This window comes from Sebastes umbrosus, chromosome 7 (assembly GCF_015220745.1).
Source record: "Sebastes umbrosus isolate fSebUmb1 chromosome 7, fSebUmb1.pri, whole genome shotgun sequence".
Classification (NCBI taxonomy): domain Eukaryota; kingdom Metazoa; phylum Chordata; class Actinopteri; order Perciformes; family Sebastidae; genus Sebastes; species Sebastes umbrosus.
In genome coordinates this window covers 11,657,399-11,682,097 of record NC_051275.1, presented here as the reverse complement: position 1 = coordinate 11,682,097, position 24,699 = coordinate 11,657,399, and the positions used below count along the sequence as shown (strand labels likewise).

At 38.9% G+C, this 24,699-nt stretch overlaps 1 long non-coding RNA gene across 4 annotated transcripts; it reads left to right on the top strand.

The window, feature by feature from the left end:
* The first annotated feature begins 1,204 nt into the window (after nt 1-1,204).
* Nucleotides 1,205-24,699, top strand: LOC119490831. 4 transcript variants are annotated; one of them, XR_005207490.1, is made up of 6 exons: nt 1,205-1,952; nt 3,871-3,973; nt 14,032-14,143; nt 15,429-15,494; nt 22,309-22,395; nt 22,488-22,837. It is a non-coding gene; the product is annotated as an uncharacterized LOC119490831 (long non-coding RNA). The 4 variants fall into 4 exon arrangements; XR_005207489.1 differs by lacking the exons at nt 1,205-1,952; nt 3,871-3,973 and adding exons at nt 8,318-9,197; nt 23,573-24,699 and having other exon boundaries at nt 22,488-22,618; XR_005207491.1 differs by lacking the exons at nt 1,205-1,952; nt 3,871-3,973 and adding exons at nt 8,318-9,051; nt 9,130-9,197.

The following is a 24,699-nucleotide window of genomic DNA, read 5'->3' as shown; positions in this document are numbered from 1 at the left end:
CCCATACGGCTCACCAAGTGGCTGCTCACCACTCATCTGGTGTGATACACTGATGCTGCGTTCAAGTCATTTCTTTTTTTTCACTCTCACATTTCCCATATTCTCAGTAATTTCTTAAAGGGACACTCCATTGATTTTAAATGTAAAGTTTTTTACTTCTTGCGGAGCACTACCCAGCTTATGAAAATAGAAGAACATAACCCTGATGATCACCGCCCTAGTAGATGAGGAATTATGGTGCTGAACAGCAACGTACAAAATACCAAAAAAATAATTGCAATTCTTTCATTCCCCTAAAGAGTTTAGAGTTGAAGAAAAATTTTAAATGTGGGTGTTTACCAGGCACAAATAAGAGTCTAACAAAAAGACACTTTTTGCATTATGGGAAATGTAGGATCCAGCTACTTTGGAGATAAAAACATGAGTAGTAAGTATAAGTTGGGATATTCTTTCTTTAATATCTCTCTTGCAAGCCCCCCCTCCCCGCACCTCTCCCCCCAACATTATGGCAGTGAAATACTACATTGCAGGAGTACCCCTTTAAAGCTGCACTGGGTAGAATTGGAGCAAATAGGATTTTAAAAAGTTAGTGTTATAGAATAACAATATAAAATCACTATATCCTGACAATAGTACATGAGACAGGTAATCTGAAAAAAATCATGTGCCTCTGTGTCCTCAGGTGCTCCTAATGGCATCTGCAAGATTTAACAGAAAAAAACAACCGATCAGAGCTGATCTGGAGCCTTGCCGTCTCTAAGCAGCTGTCAATTACTCGCAAACTCCAATCAAATGGTCAAACTAGGCAGCGCTGATCAAATATGAATCAATATTCAAAGAAAGTTTTTGAGCCGGCATGTTGAGGTCAGTTGAAGAGATACCAAGCATCGCCAACCAGCTGGAGCAAACTTTCTAATTTTACAGCTTAACAGTACACTACAAGATGTTTCTGAAAACATTTTAGAAATAGTCATTACAGTAACAGAATATTTATTCATATTTGATCAGCGCTGCCTAGTTTGATCGGAGTTTTAGAGTGATTGACAGCTGCCTCCGTTGAATGAACAGCCAATAGGAACGCTCTCTCTCTGAAATGACCTGTGATTGGCCAAAGTAGATTTTTTAAAGCCTGAAAACAGAGCCATGAGGAGGAGCAGAAGTCTAGTTTTCTCTCAGAACACTTGAATTACAATATACTGAAAGGTTGTTATGGAATGTTTGCCCAATGATGCCAAAAACATTCTGTCTAATGCAGGTTTAAGTCCAGAGCATTACAAATCAGACACACACTGCTACAATGTTTTTACTTCTCAGTTGTAGCCTCCCGATTGTAGGAGCCATGTGTTTTATTTGTGGTGTTTTATTTTATGTCAGGTGTGTGTTAATGCCTCCAAGCACTAGGGGGGTGTAGCTATGGAGTAGGCAGAGACGGCCTCAGGTAATATAAGCCTCATGCCAGAGACACAGGTGCTGCTGGTTAGAAGGAGTAAACAGTTTTTGATTGAGCTCTAAGGACATCGTGGGCTGTTTAAGTCTCAATTTAGAGATTAAAACTTATTAGAAAGGACGGACACGGATGGACGTGAGTGGTAAATAAACACCATGTTATAAAGTATTGGAGCTTTGTATATCGTATGTTCGGGGCCAGTTGCAGCTAAAAGTGTAGGACTGTATAGTCACTACACCAATCCTTGTAGAAACACTTGTTTTCTTTTCCCATTCATGCTGCACAAACCAACAATGTGCCATCTAGAGCCAAGTTTAAATACCACATCAGCTGATTTCACTGATAAACAAACCTTCAGTCAGAGTTAACTCAGTGAGCAGAGCCTGTGCTGTTTGGTTGGCATGAAAACTTGTGTGCACGTGGCTGCAGATGACAAAACAGGAGCAGAAGTTGGACCTCAGTTTCAATCCAGAGATAATGTTTCAGGATCGGGGCTGATGTAATGGTATGTATTACATAGAAAAATTACAGATTTTATGTTTCCCTTCAGTGCAACCTACAATATGACCGACATCTGACATGTTTTGCTCTGTTTCAATGTCGCAGAAGTTGTTTTCTTATTGACAAAAATCAGCACGAGTAGAGTGTGTCATGGTTTCAGTTTGTGCTGTAGTTACGTGACGTCTGTGAGTGATAATCTGAAGAAACAAGAGCATGCAGAGCCAGTGGAGCTGAGAAAGCAGACAAATTAAACGACAAGTGACTAATGAATAATTTCTAGAGACAGACTGAGGTCAAACTGGGTGAAATGAGACACACTGTGGAGTTGACTGGAACACTTTGCCTAAATAATTCTCACATCTACATGGTTTTGAACCTTAAAAAAAAATCCTTTAAACACATTAATGTCCTAGGATTCACTTGCAGCTCCCTTTTTTAGTTAGTGAAATAAATAAGGAATCAAAGCTTTTATTCAGCTTGTTTCACAGAAATACTGAATAATGTACAAAACCCAAGATGTATCATAACGGTCTCATGTTATTCACTCACATTTTAAAACAGAAGTGCGTCAGAGGCTTGTCTGCTTTTTCACCAAACCTACACTGATGTGTTACACTCTTGTTTTTCCCGTCAGCGTCTCCTCCCCCTCCACATACCTGCCTGCCTCTCTTTCATACTGTAGCCTCTGGCTGCCTTCATCCATCTTCCCACACACAGCTGTAATTCATGGTCAGAGCACATTCACATGTAGACCACACAGATAATTGACTGGAGGAAGAAATGGCAGTTTGATCATTTAGATGATAAAAAATTCAGTTTATGTGTCTGAACTGTGGCCTTAAAACTTAAAAAGGAAATACACTCATTTTAAAAATGCATACACATTATTCCTAATAGCTCTAAAATCGTCCCAAAAATATTGGGCTCTCAAATCCAAAAACTAGAGTGCTAAAACTCAAACTTGTGATGTCATAGGGTATAAAGTCTGCTCCATAGACAATGAATGGAAGACTGATTTTATGGACCCGCAGAACATTTGTTTTCTTTTTTAAACCCAAATGACCTTTTTTCTATTGTAGTGTTGTCAGTTGTGAAACTTTTCCCACATACTCCGATCATTCCCCTGGGTGCTCTCAGTGTCATCTACAACATCTCTCCCAATTCATTGTCTATGCAGTTCCACACTTTATACCCTATGACATCACAAATTTGAGTGTTAGCACTCTAGTTTTTGGATTAGGGAGAGAGTTGTTCATGTTTATAATATTTTTTGGACTATTTTAGACCATAGAATAACATGTATGAATTTTGAAAATGGGTGTAAATCACCTTTAAGTTTTAAGGCCACAGTTCAGACACATAAACTGAAATTTCATCATCTAAATGATGAAACTTTATGTTTAAAGCTGCCCTTTATACTTTGTCCATTCAATGAACTGTGCGGTCTACATGTGAATGGGCTCTGACAATGAACTACAGCTGCGTGTGGGAAGATGGATGAAGGCAGCCAGAGGAATAACATGTATGAATTTTGAAAATTTACGTAAATTCCCCTTTAACAGCTGACAGAGAGTAATCAGATTGTAGATTGGTTGTTTCTGGTTTGTTCAGTGGAAATTATAATGTTGTAAAACCTTTTTCCTACTGGTAACCTTATTATGGTATAAAGGCAAATCCGTCTCTGTGTCACACTGTTCAATTCACATCAGACTGAGACATTAAGCATTCAAATCCTTTTATTATTGCAAAATATTTTTATCCCTATATGCTCATAAATGGCTCTATAGCTCTTCACATACTCCGTCTGAAAAGCATTTGAATAACCTGAACTGCACCAAACACACTGTTGTTTCGGCTCAGGCCGAAAATACCCTCCTGCTTTGTTCGCTCTCATTGATGTGGTGAATGTTTGTGCTCTGCAGATGCCTCATAGACTGTGAGATGACCAGTGGGCGGACTTAACACCGGCATAACAAGGAGGCAAATGACTCAGACTCAAACATCAGGGATGTCGATAAAGAAAAGGTGCCACATTAATATGTTAATTGCAGTAGCTGGACACGTGGACCACCAGAATGACATGGTGTGTAGGTTGAAGTACATGTTGTTATTGTCTGGGGGCATCAACTTTGAATGCATCATTGCATGAAAATCCTTGTTCCTCTAACTGCTGTGTGTTTTTTGGTTGAAAAAGGGAAACGGGCATCAGAAGCTATATATTATTCCTTTTTCCAAGGACATATTTACACACAGTATATGTGGGGAGCAATACAGATATGAGAATGAACGCTTACCTGCTTTATCTGCCAGTATTGTCTCTACTTTCTATACTCTTCAACACTGATTTCCATCGGAAGATGCCGAATTATGACACAAAATGTGAATGCTATAGAAATATAGAAAGGTACTTACACAAAACTCATACTGTAGACACAAAATTACGCAAATTTAAAACATATCTACATTAAATGTTGCCTTCACATACACAGACCTGCATCTATTTTTCTTTAGGCTCCATGTTCATATGGTTTTGGAGGACAATGTGATATTTTTTCAACAGAGCTACAGCCTCTGGTCTTTCTGTTTTAAGCCCTTGACAGATTGAGCTCATATTTAATATGTTATTGTTGTCAGTACATTTTGGTTAAAGGGCATCTAGCTTAAATCATAAACAAACTGGTTTATAAGCAGGGTCATTTATTCCATTTTACAGCTAAACCGTGCACTACAAGATGATTCTGAAAACATTTGAGGCGAGAAATAGGCATTAACGTAACATAATATTGATTAATATTTGATCAGCACTGCCTAGTTTGAGTGATTGACAGCCGGCTCTCATAGACGGCAGCTGGACAGCAGACCTCAGATCAGCTCTTACTGCTTGTTTTCATGCGGTCTGTGAAATCTTGCAGGATGCCGTTTGGAGCACCGGAGCACACAGAGGCACATGTTTTTTTCAGGTTACCTGTTTCATGTACTACTGTCACGATATAGCGACTGTTTTATAAAAATAACTTTTTTTTATCATATTTTATTCAATCTCGCCTACTTCGGCTTTAAGATTTGTGTGTGCAATATTCATCACCTATAAACACTGAGGCACTACAGGAAAACAGTAAATATATGAGGTACTAGGGTCGGTTGATGAGGAAATCAGACACAAGGTTTTTTTCTTCTCCTTACATAATATACTGTATATCACTGCATTATACCCGTGAAACTATATTACATAACTCTTCCCCCTTATACACTGACACAGTTTTGCACTGGGCTTTAAAGTCATTTGTATTATATGTGGAGAGCTTTTTGTCAAAATGTGTAGACTAACATTTTCCAGATAGATAGATAGATAGATAGATAGATAGACAGACATTTTTGAGATATATTTAATTTTATTTATAATGATTTAATTAAGAACATGTAGTGAAGCTAATTAGTCTTGGGTATTTAGATTGGTCAATCAGAAGTGCTCGTTGAGTCTTGTCACTCTGTCTGCTTTTATGCACTTCCCCTTTTTGACCACAAGAGGGAAACCTTTGTCCTTATAACATACAGTATATGACTGTAGGAGCCAGTGGAAAGCAGTCAGGCTTGAAATTTGAATTACAGCTCCAACAGTCCAATAGTTCTGAAATGACAATGATCACAATGTTTTGGAGCAGAAATACAACTGAATACTTGATCAATTGAACACAAATGAGAATTTAACAGAGCTTTTATTTAGCTTTGAATGTATATGAGATAATTATTGTATGTGTTTTTGTGGCATCAGTAACTGACAGTTCTGTATGACAATATGTTTGCATATCAAACATTTTTTCTTTTCTTTTATTGTTTCTGTGTGAAAAGCCACAAACCTCAGAGTGATTAACAGTCATCAAACTAGAAATGTTTGCATTCACAACTTAACATGTTCGGGATATAAATGTTCATTTGATGAGTGAGAAATAAGTATGAAGGGATATTCATATTCAAAAAAATATCTTGTTTGGTTCAGAAAAAATTGATATTCAATACGTCGGTGGATGTAGTGTAATCAAAATATCGTACCAAGTTAAACTGAGTGCACAGCTCATATTACAGTGCATATGTTGCCATGAACATAGAGCTGGCATTACTACCTTTCGACTATGATTAAAATAGTACTGAGAATTATAAACAATAAAAATACAGTTATGATGTGCAACAGGAAGTTACTGAAAAAGTGGGATTTCCCAACACTGAAGGAAAACTACTACATGCTATCAATAGTTACTGATTAGACTGGACATAAGAGAACAATTCTGGATATGTAAACAGAAGAAAAAGCTTTTTTTTTTATTTCTCAATTTGTTCAGAACCCGAGTGTTGCTCCTTTGGGAGTTTGCATGCAGACAGTCAGTGCTTTGTCCTTGCATATAGGGCACCCAGAGGTGATTTGGTTCATAAATGATGGTGCCCGGTCTGCTTTGCTGCACCCGAGAGCAGTTTGTTCTAATGGTTTCCTCTGAATGGAGTGCAGCCATGAAGGTTTGCATTGCAATACGGGAAATTGTTGAAGCAGTTTCACTCAGGTGTGGTATCGCTCATGTGCCATTAGGCTCATTAATAGAGCCATTCTGAAGATTAGAGAGGTGGACATCAGCTGGGAGGCATTTCATTGTGACTGTTGGCATAACAATGTACAAATAAAGCTCATCAGACTTTGAAAACTGCAGTTGGTAGGCACCAGAGTGGAATAATCTCGCTGCCCCTCACGCCTCAACGTTTTTCTTAATGAAAAAGCAAACATAAAAACAACATTCTTATGCAAACAAGTACATAACGCTCGGTTTTAAAGTCACCAGATCTTAGCAAACATCCTGCATGACTAAGTGAGGAGCAGGTTAAAGGTTGGAATGGCTGCCTTTCATGGGCCGCAATATTTTTATGACCTTGACAGCACAGGCACTACTGGAAACACATAAAACTTTGCTCCTGGCAAAACTTGATTTCGAAATAAATAATTTGACCAAACATTTCAGGTGTTTTCTAGTAACATGTGGCTGAATCAGCCTCATTATCAATAAGAAAACCCAGTTTCTGTTGACCTAAAGTCACCAGTCCTGTCTCTCGCTCCCACAAAACCATCTTATCTGAGCCAAACCCTTTATGAACCATCACCTCGTAATCCTGCACCTTTACTGCCCTCGCTGTGCGCTGCTGTCAAGGATAAAGTAATCAGCTTATCATAAAGACATGATTTATAAAACTTGTATGCAATAAGGACATCTCAGTGATTCAGACCTTCTTTGGTATCTCCTTAAGAAGTTGTCTCGTTTTCCACTCATCACCCTATATGAGGAAATAATGAGGCACAAGACTGTCTTTCGACTCAGTAGACTTTGTATTTATTGTCAGAGCAGTTTTAAAACCAAACTTCAACGTGTTCCCCCATCCCGTTCATTTGCCTGAACCAGCAGCGTAAGGAAGGAGGAGAGGGAGACTTGTTTCGGTACTTTCTTGCCTTATCTCAGATCATATCCCAGCACTGAAAGCATGTGATGTTGGGCAATATAGGGTCATAAAGCAGGGCAACTTTTTATGAGAGCGACTGTGAAACTCTGGCTTCACTGACTGCCTCTGTGGCTGCAGGCGGGCTTCTGCACTGAAAAAAAAAAAAAAAAAAAAAAAAAAAAATTAAGTTAGATTTGCATTGGAAAAAAAACATTAAGTGAATTACTCCATGCACAGTTTTCCCCACTTCTTACAAGAAACGGAAGTTATCAAGACTCAACATTTAATTAAATTCTTTGAAGGTATGAATTCAGAGCATTTCTATTGCCTCCACATGGCTCTCAACATGGAGACAGCTGAGCCAGTGGCTAGCAGCTAACAGTGCAAACAAAGGCAGTGCTGACAGAGCTAACAGTGTTAACCTGGGGGTGGGGGTGGGGGTGGGGGGACCGGAGGGTGGGCGCTACGCTTCTGCGACGACGCCGTGGGTCGGGACTGTGTTATTAGTGGTAACCGCCGTATGAGAGCAGCGCAGAGCAGCGGCCATTAGCTAGCCACGTGCGGCCGGCCTGGCTATGTAAACAAAGCACAGACAAACTTGGCTTATAACACACACACACACACACACACACACACACAGATAGTGACTTCAGTCTCTGCTCAGGTAGACATTACTTCTCTATATCTTTACATAGCCTCGCAAATAGTTGTTTGCTGCTATATTAATGCTCTGAATTTCGACTTTAGCACTTTTTAGATGTGTTATTATTGTTTTCTGGCAGTTTCTCTCCTTCAAACTTTGCAACAATGAAAGGATAATTTTGAATAGTCCTACTGAAGTTCTGTTTCTGTCCTGTTGTAGTTTGCATGCAGGTATTATACAGATTTAAAATACTTTGAGTAAGATGCTGTATTTGGAAAGTATTTCTAATTCACTTTATGTATATTTGTTTTGTAATTATTGTGTTGGCGAGCTTACATCATGTGAGTGTTAGCTAGCTAGTTTAGTTTAGCAATCAGCTTAGCCTTTTTAAATTTAAGTTCAGTTACCCTTACTTTAGTTTAGCTTATTTTAGTTTTAGTTTAATTTATCTTAACAGTTTAGTAATCTTGGTTTAGCTTAGCCTAGAATAACTTATTTCAATTTAGTCTAGTTAAGTTTAGCTTACCGGAAGTTTAATTTAGTTCAGTTCAGTTAAGCTTGGTTTAGTTTTTGTATAGATTAGTTTTTAATTTAGTTTGGTTGAGTTTGGTTTTAGTTCATATTAGCTTATTTTTGCTTGATTTAGTATAGTTTAGTTTAACTTAGCTTATAGTTATTTATTTGTCAGGAAATGCTCACTAATGAAAGGAATTACTTAAAGTTATTAAACCTACATTCTCATCCATTCTCATAAAGAATATCCATCATTGTATGGATAATGTTCATTTTCTACATGAAAACCTTGAGTCAGTGTTGGATTAGGCCTAGCCTATATAGTATTTTGGTATTCCCCGTACTCAAACTTCTCATACATCGGAGACGTTTCACAGCTGCGGTCACGGCACAGGTTTGAACCAGGCGAGAGGGAGTCGAGTTAATCCCAGGTTGATCCTCACAACAAAGCAGTGCAGGTGCTGTCAGACAGGTAACTGATGGGGTTAGATTGCTCCGACAGAATTTTAAAGCAGTTATAAAAGTGACTTTTTTATTTGATTGCTGTTAGGTCTTGCTGGCCCTGACTCCATTCAAGGTTTGTTTGAAGACAACGCAAAAACCGAAGGACATGGGGAGGTATGTGTGTGTGTGTGTGGGGGGTCGTGCAGGGGGTTTGGTCAGGAAGGTCAGGGTGGGGGTGGGGTGGGGAAGTCACACAGGTAGGGGACACTGATACAGGCGGTGGGACTGTGCAGTCACCATGTCTCAATCTACAAACCGACCCTGCATGACTGGTCTTGGGCAACAGCTAATGGCCCCCAATTACAGTTTCTCTGTCCTCCAGAAAGCAGCCAGTGTGGCGTGACCCTCTGAAATGAGTCTTCCTCACAAAAGCATGGCAACCATGGACATGCGTAGAGAAGTGAGGAGGCTTGATTTTATATTCATTTTCATATCCTAGATAGATGTTTTTGACACATACTGAAATCTTTTCTGCCCATTTATAATAAAAACCTGTCTGGTTTCTGTTCAACCTTCCATATCATTCAGCAGCATGAGCGATGTTGAAATCTGGATGAAGCAAGCGAGGGTGGGAAAAGAGCAGAGAGAGAGGGTCTGAGGTGGAAAGGTCAAACTGATGTTTCACCGTGAAGCCAGCGAGGGACATTTTTTTCCGACAGGATGCCTCCTGTGGTCGGGGTTAATGTGGTGTTGGAGGAACAGAGATGTGCGGATGAATTAATTTTAGGGATGAGCAGAGGAGCGTGGAGACAGAGGTCCAGAGTCCACTGGTGGTGGAGCGGTGGACGGAGGGGTTGGAGGGAGGGGGAGGTTCGGTTGCTTTGGTTTCTGAGTGCAGATCTAAACTAAGAATTCATATATCCAGTGTGGTGAAGTAGACCGGCGGTTCCCAACCTTTCTGGCACATATAAAAACTTGACTCACAAGACTTGTAAGCAATTAAAGGTCCAGTGTGGAGGATTCGAGAGGACTCATTAGCAGAAATGGAATATAATATTCATAACTATGTTTTCATTTGTGTATAATCACCTGAAACTAAGAATCCTTGTGTATCCATTAGCATAGAATGAGACGTTTATATCTGCATAGGGAGCAGGTCCTCTTCACGGAGCCGGCGGCCATGTTTCTACAGTAGCACAGAACGTACAAACCAAACACTGGCTCTAGAGAGAGCCTTTTGCTTTTTTACGTTACCTGAAGGCCACCGTAGTTCTCCAACACAATTCGAAAAGGAGGGATAAGCGGAGGGGTATTCAGTTGGTTGCAATCTGTAACCTCACCACTAGATGCCACTAAATCCTACACACTGGTCCTTTAAATCAAACTGTTTTTTTGCCATGTAGCAGCATGTTCAGACTGGAATATCTCAACAACTATTAGATGTATTGACATGAGATCTTGTACGGACATTCATGGTCCCCAGAGGATGACTTCTACTGACTTTAGTGATCCCCCGAGTTTCCCTCTAGCGGCACCATGAGGTTGATATTTTTGTCTTTTAGTAAAACGTAACAGCTATGGGAGATTAGAGTTTCCATCCGTACGATTCGGGACAACTTCGTTGATCCCTTAACTTTTCATTTAGCTTCATCATCTGTCTGACACTTTATGATCAAATACTTGCAAAACTAATGATATTCCCATCAGCCTCAGCTGTACTGTTAGCATTTAGCTCAAAGCACTGCTGTGCCTAAATGCAGCCCAAAAGTGAAGCCAGTGTGTAAGTATCTTAAACTTGCATTCTTTCTAATAGCCAGCAGGGGGCGACTCCTCTGGTTGCAAAAGAAGTCTGATTGTATAGAAGTCTGTGATAAAATAAGCTTACTTCTCACTTGATTTATTGAGTTTGTGGTCTCAGTTTCTAATTTCAGGTCTTCTTCAATACAGCATGATGTTCATTTAGTAAATTATGGTCCCATTTAGAGTAAAATAGATGATAAAACAGTGTATGCTTTAAGGCGTGGCTACCTTGTGATTGACAGGTTGCTACTACGGTGTTGTCTGGTCTGGGAGTTGACCGTGTTTTCATCTTACAACTTTAACCCTTTCACAGTGTGTTTTCAGTTCATGAAAGTGAATTTTTACATTTTATTATTCAGCATTGGTGGTTGCAGAAAACCAAGATGTCGACGGTCAAAATGCCGAACTCGAGGCTTCAAAATGGCAGTCCACAAACCAATGGGTGACGTCATGGTGACTACGTCCACTTCTTGTATACAGCCTATGTTACAGCCTCACAGAGCCGCTAGCGTGGCTGTAGACTCTTAGTCTTGACTCTTTTTGGATGAAGCATTTTTGTAGAGCATTTGCGTTCAGGGGCTTTGGTTCAGTGGAATAGAGAGTCATGTCTGATGACTATACAAAGAAGGTAACTGTAGGGGCTTTAAGCAATCACAGGGGGACAAGACAGGCGTCACAGTTGACTGAGAGTGAAGCTTTTCTCTTTACTTGTGAAATAATAGATAACTGGGTTCCACATTAGGTGGCACAGGGCCAGCATCTTAATTGTTCAAAAGCTGAGTGGAGTTAAAGGAGCTCCTGTGAGACCTTTCCTATCAAAGTTCATGTTTACTGTAAAAACAGATTGTACACTTTCAGAAAGATGGGAACTCATCATGACGAGTTGTGACCACAGATGAAGTTTAGATGTTTGTGTCACTGGAGGATGACAGGCATTTCATAATGGTCACCCTTTTATTAAAGAAACAGTTATTTGTAGCTATATTTCTCCCTGGTTTACTGTTTAAAACACACAGTATAACTTCATTTTTCTCCTATCAAACTTCCAGACAGGATGAGACCAGTTACTGTAGCTCTCTTCTTGACAATGATCCCATTTAGCCGCCTCGCAGCGAAGCCACACCAACATCGATCGGTGTATGAGGTAAAGGGAAATGTGCTGATTCCTCGCACCCTCGGTTACACATTAACTGTTAACAAAAAAAGAAATAAAAAGAGCTTATAGACTTGGACAGATAACCTGCTACTGAATCTGTCAGACCAGGCAAATAAATTGCTGACAGAAAAAATAATCTTGACACTAAAGGTCGTCGTTGCTACCGTCACATTTTTGTGTTATTGGTGCGTTTATGACCAAAATAAAGATCTATGAGTGTCGGATAGTGGAAGGAGATAGAGAGGAGATTTTAAGTGCCTTTAAAATATCTTTTTGAAGAGGAAAAGATGAATTTGGATACCTTCATGACAGCCCACATTTATCTCATGTAGTTTTTGTTTGTGTTTAGAGGTTCTATCTTCATGATTTTATGTACACATGTACTCTGATCTTTCACTTAGCTTTACTTAAGTACAAATAGCTATACCACAGTGTAAAAATACTCCATACTCCAAATAAAAGTCATATTACTTAAGTAGAAGTACAGAAGCATTAGCAATAAAATATGCTTAAAAGTGCCTTAAGTACTTATTATGTAACAGCCAAATGGACTTTTTGAAACATGGCAAGTTGTCACTATGAATAGCCTCTGATAAATCTACAGAGCATTAATAATGCTAATTAATAATAATAAAAATGATATATATATAATAGACATTATTTGCACATTTTAAAATTGTACATAAAACTGTAAAGAATGTAGTAACTTCAACATTTTAATATGATAGCTGATTGACATGGAGCTCATTTGAAGTATGTTATATGCTGTGGGGCAATTTATTCTCATATGAGATCATTATATGTTTTTTGTGTAACTACAGCTGTAGTGGAGTAAATTAAAAAGTGCATTCCCCTCTGAAATGTAGTGGAGTAGAAGTATAAAGTCACAGCAAATGGAAATACTTGAGAACAGTTAAAGTACCTCAAAATTGTAGCCGTGTATTTTGTTGTGTCATTGGCCTTTACTTCTTCATTGTTTGAGGTCTCACAGATTATAAAATAATAATAATAAAAATAATAATAATAATGATAATAGCAAAGTCAATCTTCTGACTTCGTTTGTCACAAACTAGACTTGGACATTAGATAAAGGTGACAAAATACTGTAACATTGGTATTATATGACATCTCCCATGTTTTCCATGCTATATGGGCTATGCATGAGCCAATATTTATATTCCTTTTGTTTGCCAAAAAAGTAATTCACAGGCAAATAAATGTACAGTATTTGGGAAGGGCTCCAGCTGCACAAACAAAGTACTGTCAACAATAATCACAGATATAAAACTCAAGTGTTGTGTCTGCAGACTTCTGAAACATGTCATCAGTTCAAAATCATGTTTGTAAGCAATTCTCATAAAATTAGGACGAGTAATGAAGTATCAAGCTGATAAAACAATATTAGGTATAGTTTAGTATACTTAGTAGTATAGTTTTTGAGCTGTTAAAGAGGGCCCAGTGCCTGGCAACCCAAAAGCTGTCACTTCTATGATTAATCTACAAAGCATCAATAATTAATGACTTAAATCAAATATGAATAAAGGCACTCATTAGATCTTTTAAACTTGTGTATACAAAGTGTGTAGTAAGTACACTTACACAGCATTTTAATATTGCAGCTGGCCGGAGTGGAGCTAATTTAAACTATGTTACTTACATATTTCTTTTATAGCAATGTATATTTTTGCTGTAGTGGAGTAAAAAGGACAATATTTTTCCTGGAATAAAATGTCTAAAGTAGCAGAAAATGGACACTCAAGTAAAATATGAGTACCTCAAAATTATTAAAATACTTGATTAAATGTGTTACTTTCCATCACTGAATACAAGTTGTTGAAAATCAGGATTTCATACTATAAAATAATCACATCTGCACTTTACCTCATTTCATACAATATGTGGAGTGTAACAGAACGATGAAATATCGAAAAAAGTGGATTTGATAGAGTAAAAATGTCTAAATAAATGTGTCTAGAGATCAGTGAGAGTATGCATTTTTGTCACTGTTGTGTCTTTGCTCGTGTTGTGTAATTCTGTGTGTTTGTTCTGCAGGGTTTCAGTCAGAACGTTCCACCTCTCGTGGCCACTAATGGCCGGCGTACATGCCTCTGCATTAATCAGGGTGCTGTGAACCTGCCGTTTAATCGCAGAGGAAGCCGAGCAGGTAATTACTTTTGAATCTCTAATTGAGCAGACAAGGAGAAAGAAAAACAGCGTGCAGAGAGGCAGCCAACCAAAATCACATGAAGACTACTGCTGACTCCTGGGCTGTCACTGAGTGTCCCACTAAGCCGGTTTAAAGCATCAGGACACTCTGATCACTGCCTAATCCATATAGGTGTGAGGTCTGGGAGAGACCAAATCTATTCTGGTGTTTGTGGGAGATGTCAGGGAATAAGTTTGACTTCCAAAGAGTTTCATATGTGTTTTTTTTCATTGATTCTGATTGAATATAGTCAGCATTTTCCTTCCTTCAACGGTTAGTTTGATAATGTAAAACTACAAACACAGATCAAATGGAAAATACAGTCCATTGCCAGTTTATTTAGTTTTACTGATGAAGTCTAATAAAACAGCCCTGCTGCAGTCAATCAAGGAAAGTAACTACATTTACTCAAGTACTGTACATAAGTAAACTTTTGAGGTGATTTTATGATACTTTATACCTCTAATCCAGTGCCGAGGCAAATATTGTACTTTTTACTCTACTACATTTATCTGATAGCTATAGTTGCTATACTGCAGATTTTTCATACAAAACATAAATTAACTCTTATAAAATATGATTTATTGTTAACAGTATGAGAAAGCTGGTGAGCTCCTGGGTTATTTTTTGATGACTTTCTATGCATTTCTTTTGTTGTCTTTGTTTAAACTGTCCTTACCCCACATGCAAGGTATCCTTTTTTTCTGCACAATTTCAGCTATAATGTTTGATTTATCATTTACTTTATGTTTAAAGCTGCCAGGAACCCCAAAATATAAAAAAAATGACACACGCACCTATAAAAATGTACAAATCTGTCCTCAAAATATCAAAACGGAGCAGTTCAGGGTTGTAAAAAAATATTGTTTCACAATTTCTTCACACAAATGCAAATTGCAGTTTCAATGCAGTTTATTTACATTGAAATCTATGTATGCTTTAATAATTCATCGCTTTAAAACTTTCTTTCAGTAACATATTTTATGGTCTACAGACATAAATGAAATGTTGTGTGAAAGCTTGTTTCTTTCTGAAAGGTATGTTACTATAATTAAAACATGCTTGGTGCATTGATGAAGCATAATTAGACTCCAGAGGGTTGCTTTTACACTTAATGCATCAGCAATAATAATTCAATACATAATGATATACAGCTCACAAGTGTTATTTTTCTGTTTACTTTAACTTTTGATACTTAAATAAATTCCTTGTGCTGATGATACTTCTGTACTTTTACTTAAAGGTTCACTATACGATATCCGACGGCACCGTCACGGAAGTATAGCACCCACCTCCAGTTCCCCCTCAGGTAAACAATGTTAGCTCTGTCAGCACTGTTGCCTTTGTTTGCACTGAAATGCTCCCACTCTCATTCTCACTCTCACACATTTAGCACCTTTAATTAGGATTTTGAATGCAGGACTTTTCAGGGTTTTTTTACATTATTGTACTGGTACTTTTACTCCAGTAAAGGAGCTGAATACTTATTACAACACTGCTCTTTGGTAGAACGTCTCACAGCTCATACATACATAACCTATAACAAAGCTTGTGAACCTCTGTTCTACTCTGCTGTTGCCTTAATGAGTCCAATTTGCAAGATTTCCTTTCTCGCAAAGCACAACAAAGAGCTCACACAGCGTTTGGATGTTAACGAGCACAAAGCAAACATCTGATAACTGCATTCCAGCCTCGTTTCCAAATGCACTGCTAAATAAAGAGACTCCTTATCATGCCACATAATTCGTCACAAACTCTTCCTCGTAGGCGTGTGTTTGACTTCCCGCTGAGTACAGCAGCTAACGGCTTGGATCTGATTCACTCATGTTCTTTTCTCAGGAGATTTATTGCACGGTGGTGACACACCTTAACATGGACCTGGCACAGTTTGTCTGCTCAAAATAAGGCCATGAGGTGATAGGTGTGTGTTTGAACTTTATTGTTATATGCTGTGGGTGCACACTGTGTGTGGTCAGTGCAATAAAACTCTCAAATATATTGAATTTAAGTAGAGAGGTTGAATAAAAATATGGCAGAAAATGACCAAAACATCATCAACAACAACAGGTGCATGCATGTGGGTCAGTCTTACCTGCATGATGTCCTGTCGTTGTTCACTAGGGGACAGCAGTGAGTTCAACAAGAGGTTCAGAGGAGCTTCACATCCTGCAGCTAACCTTTACAAAAGCAGCCTTCACCACAGGACTATGCAAAATGAACCACTGGTATGGAACTGGAGCTCATGAGCCGATGTCAGAGTCATGCAAATCTGCCCAGAGTTGACCAGTTTAACAGTCACTAATAGATAACCATGTGGATGATGGAGTATCTTCACAGTTTGCACACTGTTGGAAAACAGTTTGGTACAGTTGTGCTTTCAGGAAGGATCAAATCATTTCATCTCCAGTTTTATTTATGAGAAGTGAAATGAACAACAGAAATGTACTGTGTCTTGAGTCCTGCTGAGACAGTAAGCCTTTTAGCAGCTTTGCTCCACACATTGTGAGTGGGTGTTCGCTCCAACAAATGTGTGAAATCAACTAATGTCTTTCTGTCCTAGTCAGGAGCTAATCTTTTATTTATCTAACACATCTATTGATTAACATTGGTGACAGCTCATCTAGTTTAACCTATAAAAAAAAACAACAGCGTTCACGTCCGGTCGTCCGACTGCAGTTTTCTTTTTCATGCCTCAGTGTGCATGCTACCTGTGCTTTTTTTTAGGCTCATTTACTTCCTCTGAGTCAGTCTGTTTGAATGGGACGCTGCTGTCAACCTCTTTGTCGTGTTAGTGGTCAAGGAAATTGCTTCTGAAATTTCAGATTCAACAATTTATAATAACAGAATTAAAAGCATTACAAAAGTAGTGTATTACATTTAAGCATAGAGATATATTACACTGTTGTATCTACAAATGTATTAATATTGGATAGAGCAGTGGCAGCAGTGAAAATGAACACCTAGAGAGGAACCGTTGATACTTTTATTTTCTGTTTTTACATGAGCTTATTTCTTATGTGTTTGAATTTTAAAAAAGTCTAATGAATACAAAAAAACATTATGTCTAGAGACAAACATATTTCCTGTACTGACTGACCTTTTTTTTTTAAGGAAGATACAGTAGGACATACATGGTGTGAATGATAAATGGCTCACTGTCACACTGTCATGACTTACTGGGACGCTTGAATATAATGAAGTTAGTGTTATTAGTAAAACCCATGCTTAGTCAAAATGACCTTTTTTTTTTACTTTATGTCTAACAGAATATTTAGTGGTATCATTTCTAGCCTCACTATATCTCAAAAATGTTGCTGTGATTGAGCATGTTGTGCTGGCTTTATCATAGTTTTCTTTAAATTCTGCATCATGAACAGACTTTTTTTTCTGTTTTCACCTGATGCCATAGAGATAGCAGATCTTCCCCCCTGAGCACCCTGACAAAGTGACTGTTGCTTCGATCCCTGAGTCAATATTGACCACCATCCAGCAGGAGAGAGAAGCAGCAGCAGCAGCAGCAGCAGCAGCAGCTGGGAGGAGGACAGGCAGGAGATCATCAGCAGCTACACACACATACACACACACACACACACACACACACACACGCACAGTTATGAAACTGTAAAAAAACAAAAAACAAACATCAGCACACTGTCAATATGATGTGATTATTGATTATTAATCCTCTCGTAGTATTCTGAAGCTGAGATACATTTTCATATATTATTTCATATGTTACAGCATTAGATATCCTGAGAACCATTTCATATTATATTAGAACACTTAAACTACAAATTACAGAAAGAAAACTATACATTTATCCGGGTACTTGTTTGGATTAGGTTTAGTCATGGTGCCTTAGAGTTTGCAATTGATTTGTGCAAGTTGTGTACATTTCTGCATTACTTTTATAAAAAAAAAAAAAAGAAAGTAAAAAAGACTAAACTATTAATTATCAAGATTCATATTATTTCAATTCAACTTTGACACCTCAGAGAGGACAAGCCTCTTATAGTCAGGTGCACAGTGTCAGGGTTAAAACATTTAAAATACACAAAAGTAGGTAAAAGAAACGGCCTCAAACAGCCTCATCCATCTCTTGAAATATGCAGCACTTACAGTTGATTCCTGAATATGAGAAAGTTAATTTATCCCTGAAGGTTCCAGGGCGAAAGCTCCCTTTGATGACACTAAAATTATGATCTGTCTTACCTCTGTGGATTTTGGGATTGTAGAGAGAAACATGTCTGAATATGATCAGCCAATATGATCATAGTCCTGGTTGCATGTGTATGCCGTGCAGTTGCTGCCAGTGTTGCCAGATTAGGTGGTTTTCCACACAATTGTGCTGCTTTTCATTTAATTGTGCAGGTAAAAATATTTTCCATTGGCTTGTGATAATTTGGGCAACGTTTTGTATCGTTTGGGCAGTTTCCACCAATAAAAGTTTGGTTATATTCCAATAAATCACTCCTCCTGTCATCCAGGTAATATGATTGAGACTGACGGGGCTGTTCAATCGGCTCAGCTCAAACCAAATGTCATTTCAGTTTATTACCATGTTGAACATTTTTTCCTATTCCAATCATTATTCTGTCACAGCTCTTTTCATTATTTTAACCTGCCAAATTTGGATTTTTTTTTGTCGCAACGGAAGCGTTCTATTTTCTGTTTGTAGTCCGAGTAGTATTGACCAATAACGTTCGAGCAGGCTTAGTCCGCAATCCGTGTGGAGAGCAAAAGAGGCGGAATGCATTGGCTGAAATGTGTTCTCGGAACCCACCGACTATCGTTTTATGATGATTTAGCTTTTATTTGGTTTAAAATTAGTTTGTAATCTGGCTACATGTGAAACAATGTGGTTGTACGCATCGTCTCTCAACTCCAACTCCAGTCTCGCATCTCAAATCGGACTGTAAACAATGAGCAGCGCACAGAAAAGGAAGTCTTGGCCCGGATATCCGCTGGCTACACCGTAACCCCAGAAATATAGCCCATTGACCCCAGAGGCTTATCCGTCGTCAGACGTTAGTTGATGTGTTCCGAGATTGGGGCAGACTATTTTTTGTTCTCGGCTCTGATTGGACAACTTGTATTCTTTGTCAGGGTCTGATTGATTTCTTCCATAAAGCACAACTGCAGGTGATTTTTGGTGAAGCCATGCAGAAACTCACCCAACTGATCCAGGGATCCAGACCCAGATTTTTAGAGCACAAACGCTTATGTTTGCCCTCAAAATACATTGAAATGTGTGAGCTATGGTCTTAAAAATGTGTGAGGTTGGAGTGGTGACGTGAGCTGGAGGAAAGGTGATTATAGTCCTGGCTCCACAGGTAATGATGGTTCTGTAACTGAACAGCAGAGGGTTCGTGACCTTTGCAACAAATATCTCCTTCCTACTTCTTCAGTTAATGGGAGTTGTAAAATCACAGCGAGATGTTTGTGCCTATTGTTCAATGAATGTTAAAAGAAGACTTGCTCTGAGAGGATAATTCAGCTTGGCTCAGTTATAGTAAAAGTGTAGGAGTATTCGGCTGTTGACTGATGGGGAGGGAGGTGTACGTATATGATGCCAGGGGTCGTGCTGCCCTGACGGACAAAATACTACATCACAGTATTTTCTCTCAAGTCTGAAAACATAAGCTTCACCGGATGGAAAATCCCAAATCTGTTGGGTCTGTTTGGTGTTTCTTATCAGCTGCTCCGTCATCGCAAGAAAATCAAAAATACTACACAAGAGAAAAGCTAAGACGTAATCAAACAAGACCGAGACAGAAACCAATTTGCCGTGCAGTGACTAACAGCCAAAAGCTCAAAGCTGCTCTGATCTGACATGATTTAACAAAAGAAAAGAGGAGGAAAAGCTCAATCCCTGACTACACACACACCTTTCGCATGAAGAGCAAACACAGTCCGGAGACTTTCAAGTCTTTGGGTTTGATTCAAACCCACAGAAGACGCACACGCCCTGCTGCAGTATGTTTCGACAGAGTTGACACACTTTGAGACACACCGCCAGAGCTGCAGACTGGCAGGCCTCCCCAGTTCTCCCCATGCAGGATCATCCACAGGTCATGTTTATGAATTGGGAGGAGTGGATGGATGCCAACGCTTTCCATCACTATCCTCTTCCTTATGGGCGTGGTGACGACATCTTATTGCGCTGATAGAGATCAAAGCTGCTGCTCCGTCCGATGAAGAGAAACTGTGATGCAATCAAAGCAAAGTGGAAAAATCTGATCAGTGATGGATTTATAACAGATCAACCTTAACAACCGGTGATTATCATTAAAATAGCCAGAGGATTTGCATGATTAATACGGTTTGGTGGGGGTGAGTTGACAAGAACAGATGAGAATTGGGATCTTTAGACTCTTATCTTTAATTTTTATAATCTAGGTTCTCCCTAGAGGATTGTTTTTTTCTTGCAGACACTTCCTGGTCGAGTCAACAGGGCCAATTTTCCTCCAAAAACTTGGCCGAGACCAACAGAGCATACAGAATTAATCTTTAGTTCCTATTTTAGGTTAGTTGATTCTCTTAATTTGTCCCATTTTGCTCCTCCTTGAGGAGAAACAGTTTGACATTTTGGGAAATATGCTCATTTATTTGCGCTCTTGACCAGAGTTAGATCAGAAGATTGATACCAGTCTCATGTGTCTGATGAATATGAAGCTTCAGCCAGCAGCTGGTTAGTTCAGCTTAGCAACAGCTAGCCTCTGTCCAAAGGTAGCAAAATCAGCCTATCCAAGCTAACTTGCTGCAGGCTGTAGCATCATTTTAAAGGAGTAGTTTGCCATTTTGGAAATTTGCTTTTTCTTTGAGAGTAAGCTATGAAGCTACATCTAGCAGCTTGTTAGCTTAGTTTATCATAAAGACTGGAAACAGAGGGAAACAGCTAGTCCAAATGTAACACAATCTGCCTGTCAGCACCTCTACAGCTCAATTAACACATTATATCTCATTTGATTAATTGTATATAAAAACTCAAGTGTAAAAACGTGTGTTTTGTGCCGGACTATTTCTTTGCAGCGAGCTGTGACCTTCTGAAGTTTTGCCGTCACTGTGAGGTTGCAGTCACTTTCCATTATCACTGTTAGTTATATTTTACTATTTTGTTGTATATTAGGCCTATTTTGTTGTTTCTCAGTTTTATCTTTCCGTTGTGTTTGCAAGGTTGGTTTTCAGTTGGGAAAAAAACATCAAAATGTTGCATAGACTGTTTCTGCAAGTTGAGACATGAGAAACAACCAAACCTCTTCATGTTTATGTTTGTATGAAACAGGTTTTGCAGGGTCAAAGCACTTCGCTCGTCGCTGTGAATCATATTTAAATCAGCTGGATCACAGCGGTTTCTGACCAAACTTGACAGAAAAAAACCAGATGAAATTTGTGCCTTTGTTTACGTTGTTGCTCTGAGTTAAGGAATGAAGTATATACTGCATGTTACAGTGTGTGCTCTCTGTCACGGTGTGGACACAACTTTGTTTTGAAACATTTTGTTTTGTTTTGTTTTCCAGTGTATAGGAGTCAGTTGGGAAGATGATGTTTAAATGTGGCATGCTGCCTTTCTTCACCTCAGAAAAAAATAATCTTACTTTCCATAAATTTTATTGTTGATGGAGTCAAATGTGAAGATTTCTGGGTGGAAACATGTAAAAGTTTCCATGACGATATTGGTTGTTTATGCCGCATATTGATGACTTTACTAGCTTCATTTTTTTCAAGACTCACGTAGCTTCATAAGAAATCTCCGCGGCATAGATTGCTAACCAGCAGTTAGCTAAATATTCTTTTTACTTTGTTTTAGTATTTTCTGGAGTGTGTCACAAGTTGGCTGTAGGAGGCCTTATTTGATCCTGTTGTTACTAGAGTGAAACCCACAACGTGAAATTTTTACACACTGTTTTGTACGGATCAAACAAACGAGAACCAGCTACTGGCTATACCTTCATATTTAGCGTAGCCTACAGACATTGCTATCAATCTTCTCATCTAATTCCTGGCAAGAAAGTAAATGACTTATTTCCCAAAATGTCAAACTATTCCTTTAAGTCAAAACTTTAAAATTGTGTACAAAATTCAGAAAGGACTGTAACATGTCTGGCTGTGTCTTCATGCAGATACAGCTAACAGCAGGATTTGACAGCAGACGGTCGTCTCCAGTCTCTGAGGAGAGGACACGAGTGGTCGGAGAGTTCAGGCTGAGGGTAAGGTCCAGCTCAGTCGGTGGAACGGTACATGGCCGCTGGTTCCTGAATCTCACGCACACAACATGTAGACTTTACCCTTTTCATTTCAGTCACTTTCCAAACGTTCCGGTGTGTGCACCGACCCGGCCGTGGGGTGGAGTGAGCAGCGAGAGGTCGTGAGAGGTCAGTGGAGACACCGAGAAGCAGCCAAGCACACTTTGACCAACATCAGTAACTCACAGTGAGTTCCTGAAGCTAAAGTATTACAATGATGGAGAGAACAGGTTGATGCTGGCTGGAACCTGCAGGTTTAGAGTGTGATCACATCCAGGCCAATGAAAGAAGGAAAAACAATGCATTTTAATTCAGTGTATTGTAGATACAAATTAGAGATATCATTGCTTTCTTTTTCCCACATGTTATTCATTTAGTGTGACTACATGTCATATTTTCCTGTTTTTGGAAAAACAATTCAAAGTAGGTGCTGTTAGAAAAACTATGTTATCAACTCAAGTCAATTTTATCTATATAGCCCAATATCACAAATTACAAAATTTGCCTTAAGGGGCTTTACAGTCTGTACAACATACAACACACTCTGTCCTTAGACCCCCATTTCGAATAAGGAAATAAGGAAAAACTCCCCCGCAAAAAAGGGAAGAAACTTCAGGAAGAGCAACTGAGGAATAATGTATAATGTAAACATATATGAATAAAAATGGATCCGAGTTGATGTTAAGCAGCTTTCAGATATCTTTGCACCAGTTTAATATCTTCACTTACCGAACTCCATATCAGTATTGTGTTGGTTTGTCCTGCCTGAGCATGGCTGGGCCAGCTTAGAAACTTTAGTAGCCAACCCCAACGTTGGGAACCTTTGACTTACACCAGTGGTGGCTGTGGCTCAGGACGTAGAGCGGGTAATCAACTAATTGGAAGATTGGCAGTTCGATCCCTGGCATCTCTAGGCCGCATGTCAAAGTGTCCTTGGGCAAGATACTGAATCCCAAATTGTGTGTGAATGAGTATTAGATTAGATCCTGATGAGCAGTTTGGCACCTTGTATGTCTTTGCCATCAGTTTATGAATGGTGTGTGAATAGGTGAATGTTGGCATGTAGTGTAAATGCTTTACACAAAGACAGACACCCATCTGTATTATGTTTATGTGTAATTTTGAGTCCTCTCTGTTACAGGATCATGCTGGTGTTCTACGGTATATTTTTCTTATTGTCAACAAAAATGCGTTAATGTGTTAGTCCGTCTCGCAATATAATACTTGCTGACGGCCTTTTCATGTCTGTTGCACTCAGCCCCAAGCCCATTGGTTCCTATTGAAGACATAAATATTTCGTTCATATCTTAAAAATAAAAAAAGGCTATATAATTTACTAAAACAGCCGGGCACTGTAGTTTTTAGCAAACGTTACTTAAACAGGAGTAAATAGTCTATTTGTTGGGAACTATTTTCAGCTGCAGATTAATACATATTTTGTGCTCTAGTGAGTATTTACAACAGTAGGGCAGCACATGTGGGGTTTATTCAGAATAAACTACAGTGAGTGTGTTCATCGCACTTAAGGAAGATGTCACCCAGTGCAACAGTGGGGCCAATTAATGTGTTTTTGATAGTTTTTGGACAACGATGGAGTTCTATGAGAGGAATAAGAAAAATCAGGCTTTGGATACAGAGACGATACTTGTCAGTACGATAAATTCATTTGCCATGTTTCCATTCACCTCTTTTTATTTTTATTAGAAATGCTGTATGTAAATGGCAAGATTCGATAAAACTCCCTCAATTGTGAAAAAAAGTTGAGGTGGTTTTTGCCTTTGTTGAAAAAGAGTTGATGGGCTAAATGCTTTATGGAAACACCTTTGCCGAATAAATTCTGACGTAATTGGAACTCACATGACTGATCACCTGTCTCCGCTCTCGGCGTCTTTGCGGATATTCCTATATTGTGCAAATACTTGTCTTTGTCTCTGGACAGCATGAAACATGGTCAATACTGGCTGACATGAAAGAACAATTAAAACTTGTCCAATAGAAAGTAATTTTCGAAGACCTCTCTCCACTTTTCTCTCGTAGATGGGTTAGATGCAGGTTGTACCTCTTTCACAACAATGACCAGGGTTATCAGACCCATGTTCAAACCCTATTTGTCAATTCAAACTAAGCCAGTCAACTCGGGTTAATCCCATGTCATGCCAATTCAGATACGACCTGGGTCACAACCCGGGAGCAATGCATACCAATTAGCTCAGGTGTTGGAAATGGGTGGGGGGTTTAAATTTCATGAAGTGTGCTAATTGCTTGATA